We start from the raw sequence: 14705 nt of genomic DNA on the forward strand, positions 1-14705 counted from the left end.
TCAAGGGTAAAGCCAAAATGGTTACCATTATGATTCAGACTTTTATTTGTCTCCTAAATGCTAGTGATAGGGGGAAAAATCGATACTGTTACAGTGCATTTGGAAAGTATTCAGACCCCTTGACTTTTTCCACATTTTGTTACGTTACAGCCTTATTCTAAAATGGATTAAATTACTTTTTTTCCTCATCAGTCTACACACAAAGCGAAAACAGTTTTTGAAATCTTAGCAAATGTATTACAAATAAAAAAACTGAAATACCTTATTTACAGAAGTATTCAGACCTTTTGCTATGAGACTCGAAATTGAGCTCAGGTGCATCCTGTTTCCATTGATCATCCTTGAGATGTTTCTACAACTTGATTGGAGTCCACCTGTGGTAAATTCAATTGATTGGACATGATTTGGAAAGGCACACACCTGTCTATAGAAGGTCCCACAGTTGACAGTGAAAAAACCAAGCCATGAGGTCGAAGGAATTGTCCGTAGAGCTCCGAGAGAAGACTGTGTCGAGGCACAGATCTGAGGAAGGTACCAAAACATTTCTGCAGCATTGAAGGTCCCCAAGAACACAGTAGCCTCCATCATTCTTAAATAGAAGAAGATTGGAACCACCAAGACTCTTTCCTAGAACTGGCCACCTGGCCAAACTGAGCAATCGGGGGAGAAGGGCCTTGGTCAGGGAGGTGACAAAGAACCCGACGATCACACGGACAGAGCTCCAGAGTTCCATTGTGGAGATGGGAGAACCTTCCAGAAGGACAACCATCTCTGCAGCACTACACAAATCAGGCCTTCCTGGTAGAGTAGGTTGACGGAAGCCACTCCTCAGTAAAAGTCACGACAGCCCGCTTGGAGTTTGCAAAAATGCACCTAAAGGACTCAAAGCATGAGAAAAATGATTCTCTGATCTGATGAAACCTAGATTGAACTCTTTGGCCTGAATGCCAAGCGTCATGTATGGAGGAAGCCTGGCACCATCTCTACGGTGAAGCATGGTGGTGGCAGCATCATGCTGTGGGGATGTATTTCAGCGGCAGGGACTGGGAGACTAGTCAGGATCGAGGGAAAGATGAACAGAGCAAAGTACAGGGAGATACTTGATGAAAACCTGCTACAGAGCACTCAGGACCTCAGACTGGTGTGAAGGTTCCCCTTCCAACAGCACAACAACCCTAAGCACACAGCCAAGACAATGCAGGAGTGGCTTTGGGACAAGTTTCTGAATGTCCTTGAGTGACCCAGCCAGAACCCGGACTTGAACCCGATCGAACATCTCTGGAGAGACCTGAAAATAGCTGTGCAGCGATGCTCCCCATCCAACCTGACAGAGCTTGAGAGGATTTGCAGAGAAGAATGGGGGAAACTCCCCAAATACAGGTGTGCCAAGCTTGTAGCGTCATACCCAAGAAGACTTGAGGTTGTAATCGCTGCCAAAGGTGTTTCAACAAAGTACTGAGTAAAGTCAATCAATCAATCAATTTTATTTTATATAGCCCTTCTTACATCAGCTAATATCTCGAAGTGCTGTACAGAAACCCAGCCTAAAACCCCAAACAGCTAGTAATGCAGGTGTAGAAGCACGGTGGCTAGGAAAAACTCCCTAGAAAGGCAAAACCTAGGAAGAAACCTAGAGAGGAACCAGGCTATGAGGGGTGGCCAGTCCTCTTCTGGCTGTGCCGGGTGGAGATTATAACAGAACCATGCCAAGATGTTCAAAAATGTTCATAAGTGACAAGCATGGTCAAATAATAATCAGGAATAAATCTCAGTTGGCTTTTCATAGCCGATCATTAAGAGTTGAAAACAGCAGGTCTGGGACAGGTAGGGGTTCCATAACCGCAGGCAGAACAGTTGAAACTGGAATAGCAGCAAGGCCAGGCGGACTGGGGACAGCAAGGAGTCACCACGGCCGGTAGTCCCGACGTATGGTCCTAGGGCTCAGGTCTCTCAGTTGGCTTTTCATAGCCGATCATTAAGAGTTGAAAACAGCAGGTCTGGGACAGGTAGGGGTTTCGTAGCCGCAGGCAGAACAGTTGAAACTGGAATAGCAGCAAGGCCAGGCGGACTGGGGACAGCAAGGTGTCATCATGCCCGGTAGTCCTGACGTATGGTCCTAGGGCTCAGGTTCTCAGAGAGAAAGAGAGAACGAGAGAATTAGAGAGAGCATACTTAAATTCACACAGGACACTGGATAAGACAGGAGAAGTACTCCAGGTATAACCAACTAACCCCAGCCCCCCGACACATAAACTACTGCAGCATAAATACTGGAGGCTGAGTAAAGTGTCTGAATACTTATGTTAATGTGATATTTCAGTTGTTGTTTTTTTATACATTTGCAAAAATGTCTAAGATCCTGTTTTTGCTTTGTCATTATTGGGTATTATTTGTTGATTGATGAGGGGGGAAAAAAACATTTTAATCCATTTTAGAATAAGGCTGTAACGTAAACAAATGTGGAAAAAGTCAAGGGGTCTGAATACTTTCCGAATGCGCTGTACATATCAGGATATTATTTTTGACGATATATCGTATGGTATCGTTTTGATAATATCGCAACATATGTTTGCGCTAGTTGGTTGGGCCGGCACAAAAACTCCAGTATTTCTCCTTCATAGCTTGTTTTCCATCTTCTTTTTAAATAGGGAGCCAATTTGTTTTCAGCACTTTATTTCCATGATGTATCAAAACTCGTTTTCTCTCTCTTGTCCCTCTGCAGCAGACATATGATGCGCAATATGTTTGGAACATTGAATCGCAATACAATCGCAGTATCAAGTCACATTACATATAGAATCATGAGAATCACACTACATATCATATCGGCGCCTAAGTATCGTGATAATATCGTGAGGTCCCTGGCAATTCCCAGCCATACTAAATGCCACCCTATTCCCTATACAGTTGCCTATTTATATAGCCCTATGGGCCCTGGTCAAAAGTAGTACACTATATAGGGAAAATGGTGACATTTGAAACTCAGACATTGAAATGCCGTAATAAAGCTAGATGTCTGTTGTAATAGGTTAATGTTGAAGGAATAGCTTGCTATGGTGCATTTAGCTGACATCCAGTTCACATGTAGATATCCTTGCTGTTAATGAATGGGGCATACAGTAGAGTTTTAAACCTATGAGGGATTTGCTGTCATTGGCCTGACAGTATAGCTATGTAATCTATGGCTATAGCGGATGTTCTTTCATGATCTTTAAATTGAACATAAAGGCTATTTAAGAGCATGGACTAACCGTTACATCATTTTATGACTACGCAATTTATGTTGATAGTAGGCACATTAGGCTCAAACGTTGTATGCCACTACTTCACCTTGCTCGCACACGCTTTCTCAGTTCTGCCCACAAATGTTCTATAGGATTGAGGTCAGGGCTTTGTGATGGCAACTCCAATACCTTGACTTTGTTGTCCTTAAGCCATTTTGCCACAACTTTGGAAGTATGCTTGGGGTCGTTGTCCATTTGGAAGACCCATTTGCGACCAAGCTTTAACTTCCTGACTGATGTCTTGAGATGTTGCTTCAATATATCCACATAATTTCCTTCCTCATGATGCCATCTATTTTGTGAAGTGCATCAGTCCCTCCTGCAGCAAAGCACCCCCACAGCATGATGCTGCCACCCCCGTGCTTCACGGTTGGGATGGTGTTCTTCGGCTTGCAAGCAACCCCCTTTTTCCTCCAAACATAACGATGGTCATTATGGCCAAACAGTTCTATTTTTGTTTCATCAGACCAGAGGACATGTCTCTAAAAAGTACGATATTTGTCCCCATGTGCAGTTGCAAACCGTAGTCTGGCTTTTTTATGGCGGTTTTGAAGCAGTGGCTTCTTCCTTGCTGAGCGGCCTTTCAGGTTATGTCGATATAGGACTCGTTTTACTGTGGATATAGATACTTTTGTACCTGTTTCCTCCAGCATCTTCACAAGGTCCTTTGCTGTTGTTCTGGGATTGATTTGCACTTTTCGCACCAAAGTACATTCATCTCTAGGAGACAGAACGTGTCTCCTTCCTTAGCGGTATGACGGCTGCGTGGTCCCATGGTGTTCATACTTGCGTACTATTGTTTGTACAGATGAACGTGGTACCTTCAGGCGTTTGGAAATTGCTCCCAAGGATGAACCAGAATTTTTTTTCTGAGGTCTTGGCTGATTTCTTTTGATTTTCCCATAATGTCAAGCAAAGAGGCACTGAGTTTGATGGTAGGCCTTGAAATACATCCACAGATACACCTCCAATTGACTCAAATATTTTCAATTAGCCTATCAGAAACTTCTAAAGCCATGACATGATTTTCTGGAATTTTCCAAGCTGTTTAAAGGCACAGTCAACTTAGTGTGTATGTAAACTTCTGACCCGCTGGAATTGTGATACAGTGAATTATAAGTGAAATAGTATGTCTGTAAACAATTGTTGGAAAATGTACTTTTGTCATGCACAAAGTAGATGTCCTAACCGACTTGCTAAAACTATAGTTTGTTAACATGACTCCAGCCTAAGTGTATGTAAACTTCCGACTTCAACTGTAGCTAACATTGAACCTAGTTGGTTAGCTTTAGCTACCTGCACATTCATACTACAGTATTTCATGCATGGTGGTTAACTATGACAATTTGTTTGTACTGTATGGGTTGAGATTATGGTTAATTGTTTAGCTAGATAGCTAGCTAGCTACATGTCTAAACAAATGACTTCACTTGGCCGCCAGATGATTACATTACCCATCAAGTTAGCCATGTCTGTCTGGGGGTGATTGCGGCCATCTATTGTATTTAATGAACATGTGTACATGTCTAGACAATAGTGACCCATCCAATGAGCTAGATGTGGCTGGGGGGTGCTTATAGCATTTATTTCACATGACCGATCAATTTAGACAAGTGTGGCCGGGTACGCATCTAATAATTATAAAAAATGTATACAATATTTTTTATCTGGACACTTTCTATTTTTGATATTGCTACTATGCAAATATGCAAGTAACCATTTCACTGTACCATTTACACCTTCTGTATCCTGTTCATGTGACAAATAAACGTTGATTTGATTTTATATAGTGTTTGTTTACCAGATATGGTAATGTGAAGAACATCATGACCTGCACCAAAGTCACATTAGGATATAAGCCTAGGGCTAGATAACGTGTATTTTTACCTGGAGTTTTTCCTTATTGTAGGCTACTACTTTCATCACTTTTAGTCTTGAAATCTTTGGTTGTTTACTACACTACCTTACTCACTCTGTTTAGCACATGGCCTCACATGTGAATCCTTGAAAAGATGGGTGGGGCTTAAGAGGGTGTGAACGATGCTGAATAGGTGTAGACAAAGAAGAGCTCTCCAGTAGGTGTACCAAAACATTCAAGGGCCATTTTCTCAAAAGTAAGTTACAAGATTATCAACTTTCAAAGCAGAATTACTTTCCCATTGTTCCTCAACTGCCGTGTATGACATGCCAGTTTCTAGCTCAGAGTCTCTACTTTTATCCAGTGTAAAAACACAATTTTGCTACATAAAACCAAATCGAGGTGGTTGGACTCAAATTGTAATGCATTTTGATTCAGGGGATACAGTATGTGTTACATTAAAGTGTGGTGCTGGGGTTGGTTTTATGGCTCCTTTGGCCTGATAGCTTTTTAATTCCCTGAGCGATCCCTGTATCAGAGCTTCCCAATCTCCAACTCCATCTCAGCCCAGTCAGCAGGTTTTCCTGGATGACAATTTAGCCCGGATCCTAAATCTAGGCATTCTGAAGACTGGAGATTTGTAATGGTGTGCTTCATGTAATTTCCCCGCTACACCCTTATTAAAGGGATAATTCACCCCAAAGTGCAATATGTGTACCTTCAAGGGATAGTTTGAATCAGAATCTAATGAGATGGTGTCAATCTTTCCCATTCATCTGGGATTGAGGCCTTCGGATTTCCCTGAATGCATGTAGTCTGATTTACATAACGGATGGATTCATATTTGACAATGAAAATGTGTGACATGGACTCAGCTCTGCCTAAGATTGTTTTGATGTGTAAAAATCTCTGGCAAACGTTTACATTGAGGAGAACCATCCCTTTAATTTCACTACATAATGAATATCCCCTTTGGGGTCAGCCTCATTTATTAAGTGATGCTATGTTAAACCAGCTTGTCCTGTAAAACAATTTCACAGCACCCTTCCACTTTATTTAATTAGAGCTGTGGATAATGCAGATGCTTACTGTAGCCTGAGAAATAGCTGCATGATATTGTGTAGTGGTTTAAAGGTATTGTAGGCTTACTGTCAGGTATGGATCAACTTTTTTTCAGTACATGTAAATACTTGGTCTGTATACTATGCATGTATTGACGCTCTATACGGATTTACACTTCTAATTCTATGAGCATTTCATAGAATGATATTTAAATCTGAAATCTATGGGAAGCTCATACTTACTAAAATGGATTACATCTATAGCAGGTTTTTATGTGTGGAAAAATCATTACAGTCAATAGGGTGGATTTACTCAGACGAGCAAACCTTGAAATCCTTTTCAACCTTCCTATCATTTCTTTCCTCTTTTCTACTCTGTCCATCCTCTCTTTAACCTCTATGGGATCGGTGTCCCGTATATGGGACGGTTGAGCTAACGTGCGCTAATGTGATTAGCATGACTGTTGTAAGTAACAGCAAACTTTCCAGGACATAGACATGTCTTATATGGGCAGAAAGCTTAAATTATTGTTAATCTAACTGCACTGTCCAATTTACAGTAGCTATTAGAGTGAAAAAAATGCTATTGTTTGAGGACAGTGCACAACAACAAAACACTTATCACGGCATCTGGTCTGATACATTCACCTCTGAAGATAAATAATGTACTTACATTCAGTAATGATTCGTCATCCTAAGGGTTCCAGAGATAAAATGTAGCATCATTTTGTTTGCAAAAATCATTTTTTTTATTAAAATGTAGGAACTGGGTTCTACAGTTTGAACCCCTGCTGTCTCTGGCTCCACACCCACCCCGCCCGGTGTGAAAGTTAGTGTTTAAGCTAATGATCCATCATGTATAACATTCTTGGGAGTGTGTAAACTTACATTTTGTATTACCATATCATTTTTGTATGTTCTCTATAGTTATGTACTTGAAAATGTATGAATTGACCAATTTGGCACATTTGGGCAGACTTGATACAAAATAGTCCAGTATTGCAATGCTTCACTGGATCAATCTGAAACGTTGCACTCACACTGCTGCCATCTAGTGGCCAAACTCTAAATTGTGCCTAAACTGCAGTATTATATTGTGGCCTTTCTCTTGTATTTCAAAGATGATGGAACCAAAAAAATAATAGAAAACACTTTTTTTTTAAATGGGCAAGGCCCATTTAGCTCACTGTGCTAAAGTTAGTCATCACACAAACATAGTTCATTACGCTGCCTCCGCTATATGCAGAGCCATGGATATCATACAGACAAGAGAAGGGCATACAATCAGATAAACCACCAATATAGGGGGCAACTGGGACATCCATTTATTACAGTTTTAGGGTCACAATTAAACCTGTAATGGGAGGTCTTATCTATGTATTGTTATGGCCACTAAACTTTAAACTTTACAGATGTAGGACCTTAATTTGAGACAGTTTGCTATAGCAGGAAAAGTATCCTGCATCAACAGGAAATGTGAATTATTATGGGGATTATAATTAACAAACATTTTTGTAGCGGTTTATATATTTTTCGTAAGTGAAAATGAAGTCTGAAATGTCAAAGTGGAAACTCAAATACACTAGAATTTTTACAGTTCCTTCATTGCAGGAAAGTTATCCGTTCTCATGCAACAGGGTGATCAAATTAAGATCCTGCACCTGTAGCCTTTCTAACCAACCACTCTTGTTAGCGCTAGCTCTCTTTAGCATTTAAACCAACCATTCTTGTTAGTGCTCTATAGCGGTCTGGCTAATTATGTAGATAGCGAGAGGAAAGAGAACAAAGCATTACCGCGATTCTGACCAATATGAGATCCCTAATCATTGTGTGTGTGTGTGTGTGTGTGTGTGCGTGTGTGTGTGTGTGTGTGTACAGATGTCAGATCTTAATTTGATCACCCTGTTGCAGGATGACTTTCCTGCAATGCCGGAAATTGAAAACTTGTAGTGTATTTGAGGTTTAAAAAAGCTTCTGAGATTTGTAATTTCCACTTTTATCAACCCTTACAAAATGTCCATTAATTATAATCTACATTTCCTGTTGCTGCAGGATTTTTTTCAAAAGGTCAAATGTCCTGTTTCACACAAGTGTGTGGTGTGAAACAGAAAATGTGTTTTTCGCATATCCCAGTCAGACAGTGGGGTCACAGGATCAGCCATTATTGACAGAGACCCTGGAGCAATTAGGGTTAAGTACCTTGCATAGGGCACATCTACAGATTTTTTCACCTAGTCGGCTCAGCAATTCAAACTAGCAACCTTTTGGTTACTGGCTCAACACTAACCGCTAGGCTACCTGCCACAACCGCTGTAGCAAACAGGCTTTTATTAAGATACTATATATGTATGTATACAGAGAGATGCCTGGTAATGTGTTCCTCTGTGCATTATGAATGAGCAGGAATGCTGACTCAGACTGGCCCGCGTTATTTGTGTGTGTGTGTGTTTCACACTGCATTGTTGGCTAACAGAGGAATTAATCCTCCTAATGAAAGGAATAGCAAGCCTATTTAAAAAGCACTAACAGAGCTCTGTGGAGAGAGGGCATAGGCAAAGGAGGAGATGAGGAAGGATGGAACGGGGGTTGTTTTTAAGGTTACGGTAATGCCAGTAAAGTTTGGGTTCAATTCATGCCAGAGATGTTGTAAAATAGCCTCATAATATCTTCAGTGGCTTAGGTCCAAATAATTTCTTCCTAGTCACAATGTCCTGTCATAAGATTGCAAGATGGGTAGATGCTGCATTTAGTCACTGATCTAAGATCAGCTCCCCTATTCCTAATCTTAACCATTTTTTTGATGGTTAAGTGCACAAATTACAGTAGGCCAGTATCTGGGACCAAATTCATCCTTTTTCGGGAAGCCACATCTCTTGGATCAGTTTACACTCCCAAAATCTGAACCTTAAACATTACGGAGATGACCTTAGATCATTTTACTCCGGTAAAGCTCTGTCCGACTAAGTGTCCATTTTGTGACGGGTCCCTGATCCTACTTTAGCTGACTTTGGCCCTGTGATAACAGCTTAAATGAATGTGGTGGAAGAGGCAAGCAGACACATAAACACACACACACACACACACACACACACATACACACATACACATACACAGACTCAAACTGTGTTCAGCCTACCATTTAACCCCTGATTGATTGGTGTGAGAACCAAACAGGGTAAAATAACCAGACTGATCACTAGAAATAGATGGCAATTTTGGACCTTTGAAAAGGTCCCCAGAAGGTCAAAACTGTTCGCTGCTCTGGCACCCCAATGGTGGAACAAGCTCCCTCACGACGCCAGGACAGCGGAGTCACTCACCACCTTCCGGAGACATTTGAAACCCCACCTCTTTAAGGAATACCTGGGATAGGATAAAGTAATCCTTCTACCCCCCCCTTACCCCAACCCAAACCCCAACCCCCAAAAAATAAAAAAATAAAATAAAGATATTTTTAAAAAAATATTGTGAAGTGGTGATCCCACTGGCTATAAGGTGAATGCACCTATTTGTAAGTCGCTCTGGATAAGAGCGTCTGCTAAATGACGTAAATGTAAATGTAAATGTAAATGTAAGGTCGATACATGCCTTCCTCAGAGCGCACAAAAACAATAAAAACAACTGCAGAGCACTGGGAGCGATCTCGTGAATCTCGGAGCGCACTGTTTAGACCACTGTGCCACCGCAGTTCACAATGCTCGAGTAAGCCACGAGAATACTTGATAATACTTGATAATACTTGATGGTAATAGCACATATTTTTACTTTTTATTGTTTTAAGCCTTCCCCAAACCATAGCCCTAACCTTAACAACTTGATACCTAAACTTAACCCTTTGAGTTGTTTCTGTTTTAACAATGTAACCACACAGAATTAACCCTGTAACCACGCAAAATAAATGCATCAAAAATAGACGTTAATTCATAATACGTTGAATTTCAGCGGCAAACTATGAAATCTTGTTGAAAATTACATCCTTTTCATTGAAGCTATCAACGCTGTGTATTTGTGATTATTTGTGTGTGAATATGTTTTTTTTTTTTTTACATGCATACGTGTGTGTGTGTGTGTTTGTGAAAGAGAGAGAGTGTGTGTGTGGAGAGAGAGAGAGAGAGAGAGAGAGAGAGAGAGAGAGAGAATGAGCTAAATACAGATGATTTAAATGTGCTTGGAGTGCTTGTCACTATTATCAGGGGCATGTGTAGACATCATTGTAACAGAAGAGAACAAGAAGAACAGCAGACTTGTGGGAAGAACATAACGTCTGAATCCTCTATAGTTCTGCCTCTGTTAGATCTTCAGCCTACAACCGGCGTATGACCTCTGACTAATCCTCCTGTCCCAATTACTGGAGTGGAGTTTGGAAGCACACACAATCACACACAGACACAGACACACAGGGCTTGCATTAGGTGAATAGGACTCTAATTGCAAGTTTGGCCTGACACATCAATGCTGTTTTTATGCCTTTTTTTCTCTCATGTTTTCATTAACAGTGGCATAGAGGAACATTGCTCTTTGCAGAGAGTGTGTGCTCTAACACACACACACACACACACACACCAAAAACAGCTCTCTCAGTCTAACCAGCCGTCAGCACAGTGAATCACCACTAGTGCCTGTCACACTCCTCCTTTCACGCTCTCCTTTCTTCCATCCCTAAATTAACCGGATTTCTCAGCGCAGCTATCAGTGAAGAAAGGATTTGTGTCTGGGTTGAGAGTGGGTTGAGGGGCGGGGAGCTGTTGGCCCACTCCTCTGTGTCATTATTAAAGATTAATGTTATTAGGAGCACCAACGGAATTAGCATTAGTGACGGTTTTAGTGTCTGAAGCTTGTTTTAGCTCTGTCACTCCCACCATTAATTTAGAACACACACACAGAGAGAGAGAGAGAGAGAGAGAGAGAGAGAGAGAGAGAGAGAGAGAGAGAGAGAGAGAGAGAGAGAGAGAGAGAGAGAGAGAGAGAGAGAGAGAGAGAGAGAGAGAGAGAGAGAGAGAGAGAGAGAGAGAGACAGAGAGAGACAGAGAGAGAGAGAGAGAGAGAGAGAGAGAGAGAGAGAGGAGAGAGAGAGAGTTTTAATATCACAGCTGTAATAACACCTTATTCCCAAAATAAGTAACATTACATTTGAGGTGACTGAGGGAGCCATTTCCATACTTAACTCAGACTAGATGTATTGGTTCTACAATTTATGCGCAGGATAAAGGGACAAATCCTAACCTGGGATACGTTGATACTTGAACTGTCACGTTCGTTGAAGGACGGGTCAGACCAAGGCGCAGCGTGATATGCATACATTTTTATTTTAACTATTAAACACTACGACAAATCAATATACGAAACGTGAAGTCCAAGGTAGTACAGAAAACAAACCTTACACGGAACAAGATCCCACAACTAGACTGTGCCAATAGGCTGCTTAAGTATGATCCCCAATCAGAGACAACGAGCGACAGCTGCCTCTGATTGGGAACCACACCGGCCAACATAGATCCACACATGGAGTGGAGCCGCTGACCGGAGCTGGACTTGACCCCGGTGGAGCGGACTGCTCTGGCTGCGGAGTGGCGCAGCTGGATCAGGCACCGGTGGAGCGGACTGCTCTGGCTCCGGAGTGGAGCCGGACTGGACAAACGCACCACTGGTCTGGTGCGAGGAGCAGGCACGGGCCGGACCGGACTAGGAACATGCACCACTGGCTTGGTGCGAGGATCAGGAACAGACCGGGCCGGGCTGGCGACGCGCACCACTGGCTTGGTGCGAGGAGCAGGAACAGGCCGGGCCGGGCTGGCGACGCGCACCACTTGCTTGGTGCGATGAGCAGGAACAGGCCGGGCCGGGCTGGCGACACGCACCACTGGCTTGGTGCGAGGAGCAGGAACAGGCCGGGCCGGGCCGGGCTGGCGACACGCACCACGTGCTTGGTGCGAGGAGCAGGACTGGGTTCCTTTATTAACCCCTGCTCCTTCTGCTGCCTAACCAGCTCCTCTCGCCGTGCCTCTACTCTTTCCTTCTCCCTTTTAGCCTCCTGTAGCGCCTCCCTCTGACCGAATAACTCCTGCTCCCTCTGAACCAATAGCCCCCGTAACATGGTGGCCTCCTCTCCTAACCTGCAGATCCGCCCTTTAACGGCCTCCTGCTGGGGTTGCCTCTCGGGTCTCCATCGTCGGCACTGTTGGCGCCGTTTCTCCTCTCCTACCTGGGCATCCTCCTTCATCGCCCTCTGATAATGGACGGCCTCCTCCTCCGTAATTCTCCCCTAACCGAGGAGGACATCTACTAACGTAACCTCCTGTTGAGTCCCAGGCGTTTGCTCCCTCTCGGCACGCTGCTTGGTCCTTGTTTGGTGGGATCTTCTGTCACGTTCGTTGAAGGACGGGCCAGACCAAGGCGCAGCGTGATATGCATACATGTTTATTTTAACTATTAAACACCACGACAAAACAATAAACGAAACGTGAAGTCCAAGGTAGTACAGAAAACAAACCTTACACGGAACAAGATCCCACAACTAGACTGTGCCAATAAGCTGCTTAAGTATGATCCCCAATCAGAGACAACGAGCGACAGCTGCCTCTGATTGGGAACCACACCGGCCAACATAGATCCACACATGCTAGATATACAACATAGAAAAAACACAACAAGGAAATATATACACCCTGACTCAACATATAAGAGTCCCCTGAGTCAGGGCGTGACATGAACTTGAGGCTTAGAGAAAATGTTGCAGTTTTAACCTGTTAAACCATCTACCAGTAGGTGCCCTTCTTTGCGAAGCATTGGGAAACCTTCCTGGTCTTTGTGGTTGAATTTGGGTTTGAAATTCACTGCTCGACTGCCGTACTTTACAGATAATTGTATGTGTGGGGTACAGAGATGAGGTAGTCATTCAAAAATCATGTTAAACACTATTATTGCACACAGAGTGAGTCCACTGGTGAAATGGCCTTCCTTTAGACAACCTGTACATTCTCCCCCTTAAGTGAGCCCCATATTGTGCTAGCACTTCTCTCTACCTCTACCGTGGAATTACATGTGCCAGTCTTCTGTGAACAGATATGCATGTGTATGCAGATACAGTAATGGGTGTGAATAACTCTGAATGAGCACCATGCATAACTATTTTCACAATCTCTATTTAGACCCACATTGTGTCCAAATGGCACCCTATTCCCTATAAAGTGCATTGCTTTTGATCATAGTCTTATGGACCCTGGTCAAAAGTAGTGCACTGCATAGGGAAAAGGGTGTGGTTTGGGACTCAGGCCTACAGCATCCATCATATAGCCTGCAATATGTACCTCTTTAGGACCAATGAATAGAGACCTTCACGTGATCTTATCCCATTAACTGTGTTCATGCCAAGCATACTAAATGTCAGCCATTTCCACTGTAATTCACCTGTGGACATGACTGACACTCGCCACGCACCTCTACCACTCCTGCTCTCTACTGTACTGTGTCCAATATGAGTGTATAATTGCCATGGCGATCTGGTTCAAGCTATCTGCAGGATATATGGACCATTTAGGATCCTATTACACATGGCCAGCGAATCCATTGTGACAGTGCCATTCTCGTCCTATGATGGTGACCACGTTCAGCAGATCCATCAATGGAGGACTCCATCAATGGAGCATTTGATCAACAATGTGTGGAAGGTTCGCTTTGGTGTTAAAGGCTAATGAGACAATCTCAAATCGATCTCTAGGCTTCCAAAAACTTGTGTAGATCGGAGAGGAATGCTTACACCTTTCCAATATGATCTGCACAAGTGATGAGGGAGTAGAAGCTAGGGGAGTTGACTTGAAATGGGTTTTTGACTGACTGTTTAAGCTGATACAGTTTGATAAAACTGTGGCTAAACAGATATCCATTATCCATCAGTGTTTTCTGTTAAACCTTTTGCCTTTTATCCTTGGGACTATTGTTGGTAGAACTAGATATTTTAGAAACAGGTTAAGCCACCAGCTAACAGCTAGCACCCGATTAATTTACATTGAGAAGTACAATCCTCAGACGCTCCGTGTCAATGTCAGCTACGTTCTGTCCCGATGAGAAGTACAGTCTTCAGACGCTCCGTGTCAATGTCAGCTACGTTCTGTCCTGATTGAATAAACAGAGGTGACAGAGAGATGGAGAGATGGAGAAAAAGAAAGGCGAGATGAGAGGGTACATGTTTGATTAGCCCCTGAAGCGAGGGATCTGCCTCTAATCTCCTCCAACTAATCCCTCTCTTCCAGGAGTGTTGTTCTGCCTCAGGCCGAGAGTACGCAGAGTCCTGTCTGCTAAACCAACAGTCACATCACCCTGGCTGGCTTTTACAATGTGTCCCAAATGGCACCCTATTTCCTATATTGTGCACTACTTTTGACCAGGGCGCATAGGGCCCTATACAGTCATGAAGGTGACTGGCCATCTCCTTATTAGTGTACATTGACTTGCTGGATATAAGCATTAGTTGTTGTTGTATGTAAAATACTTGATGTCAACATA

The sequence above is a fragment of the Coregonus lavaretus genome (genome assembly GCF_964263955.1).
Source record: "Coregonus lavaretus genome assembly, chromosome: 7".
In the NCBI taxonomy this organism is placed as follows: Eukaryota; Metazoa; Chordata; class Actinopteri; order Salmoniformes; family Salmonidae; genus Coregonus; species Coregonus lavaretus.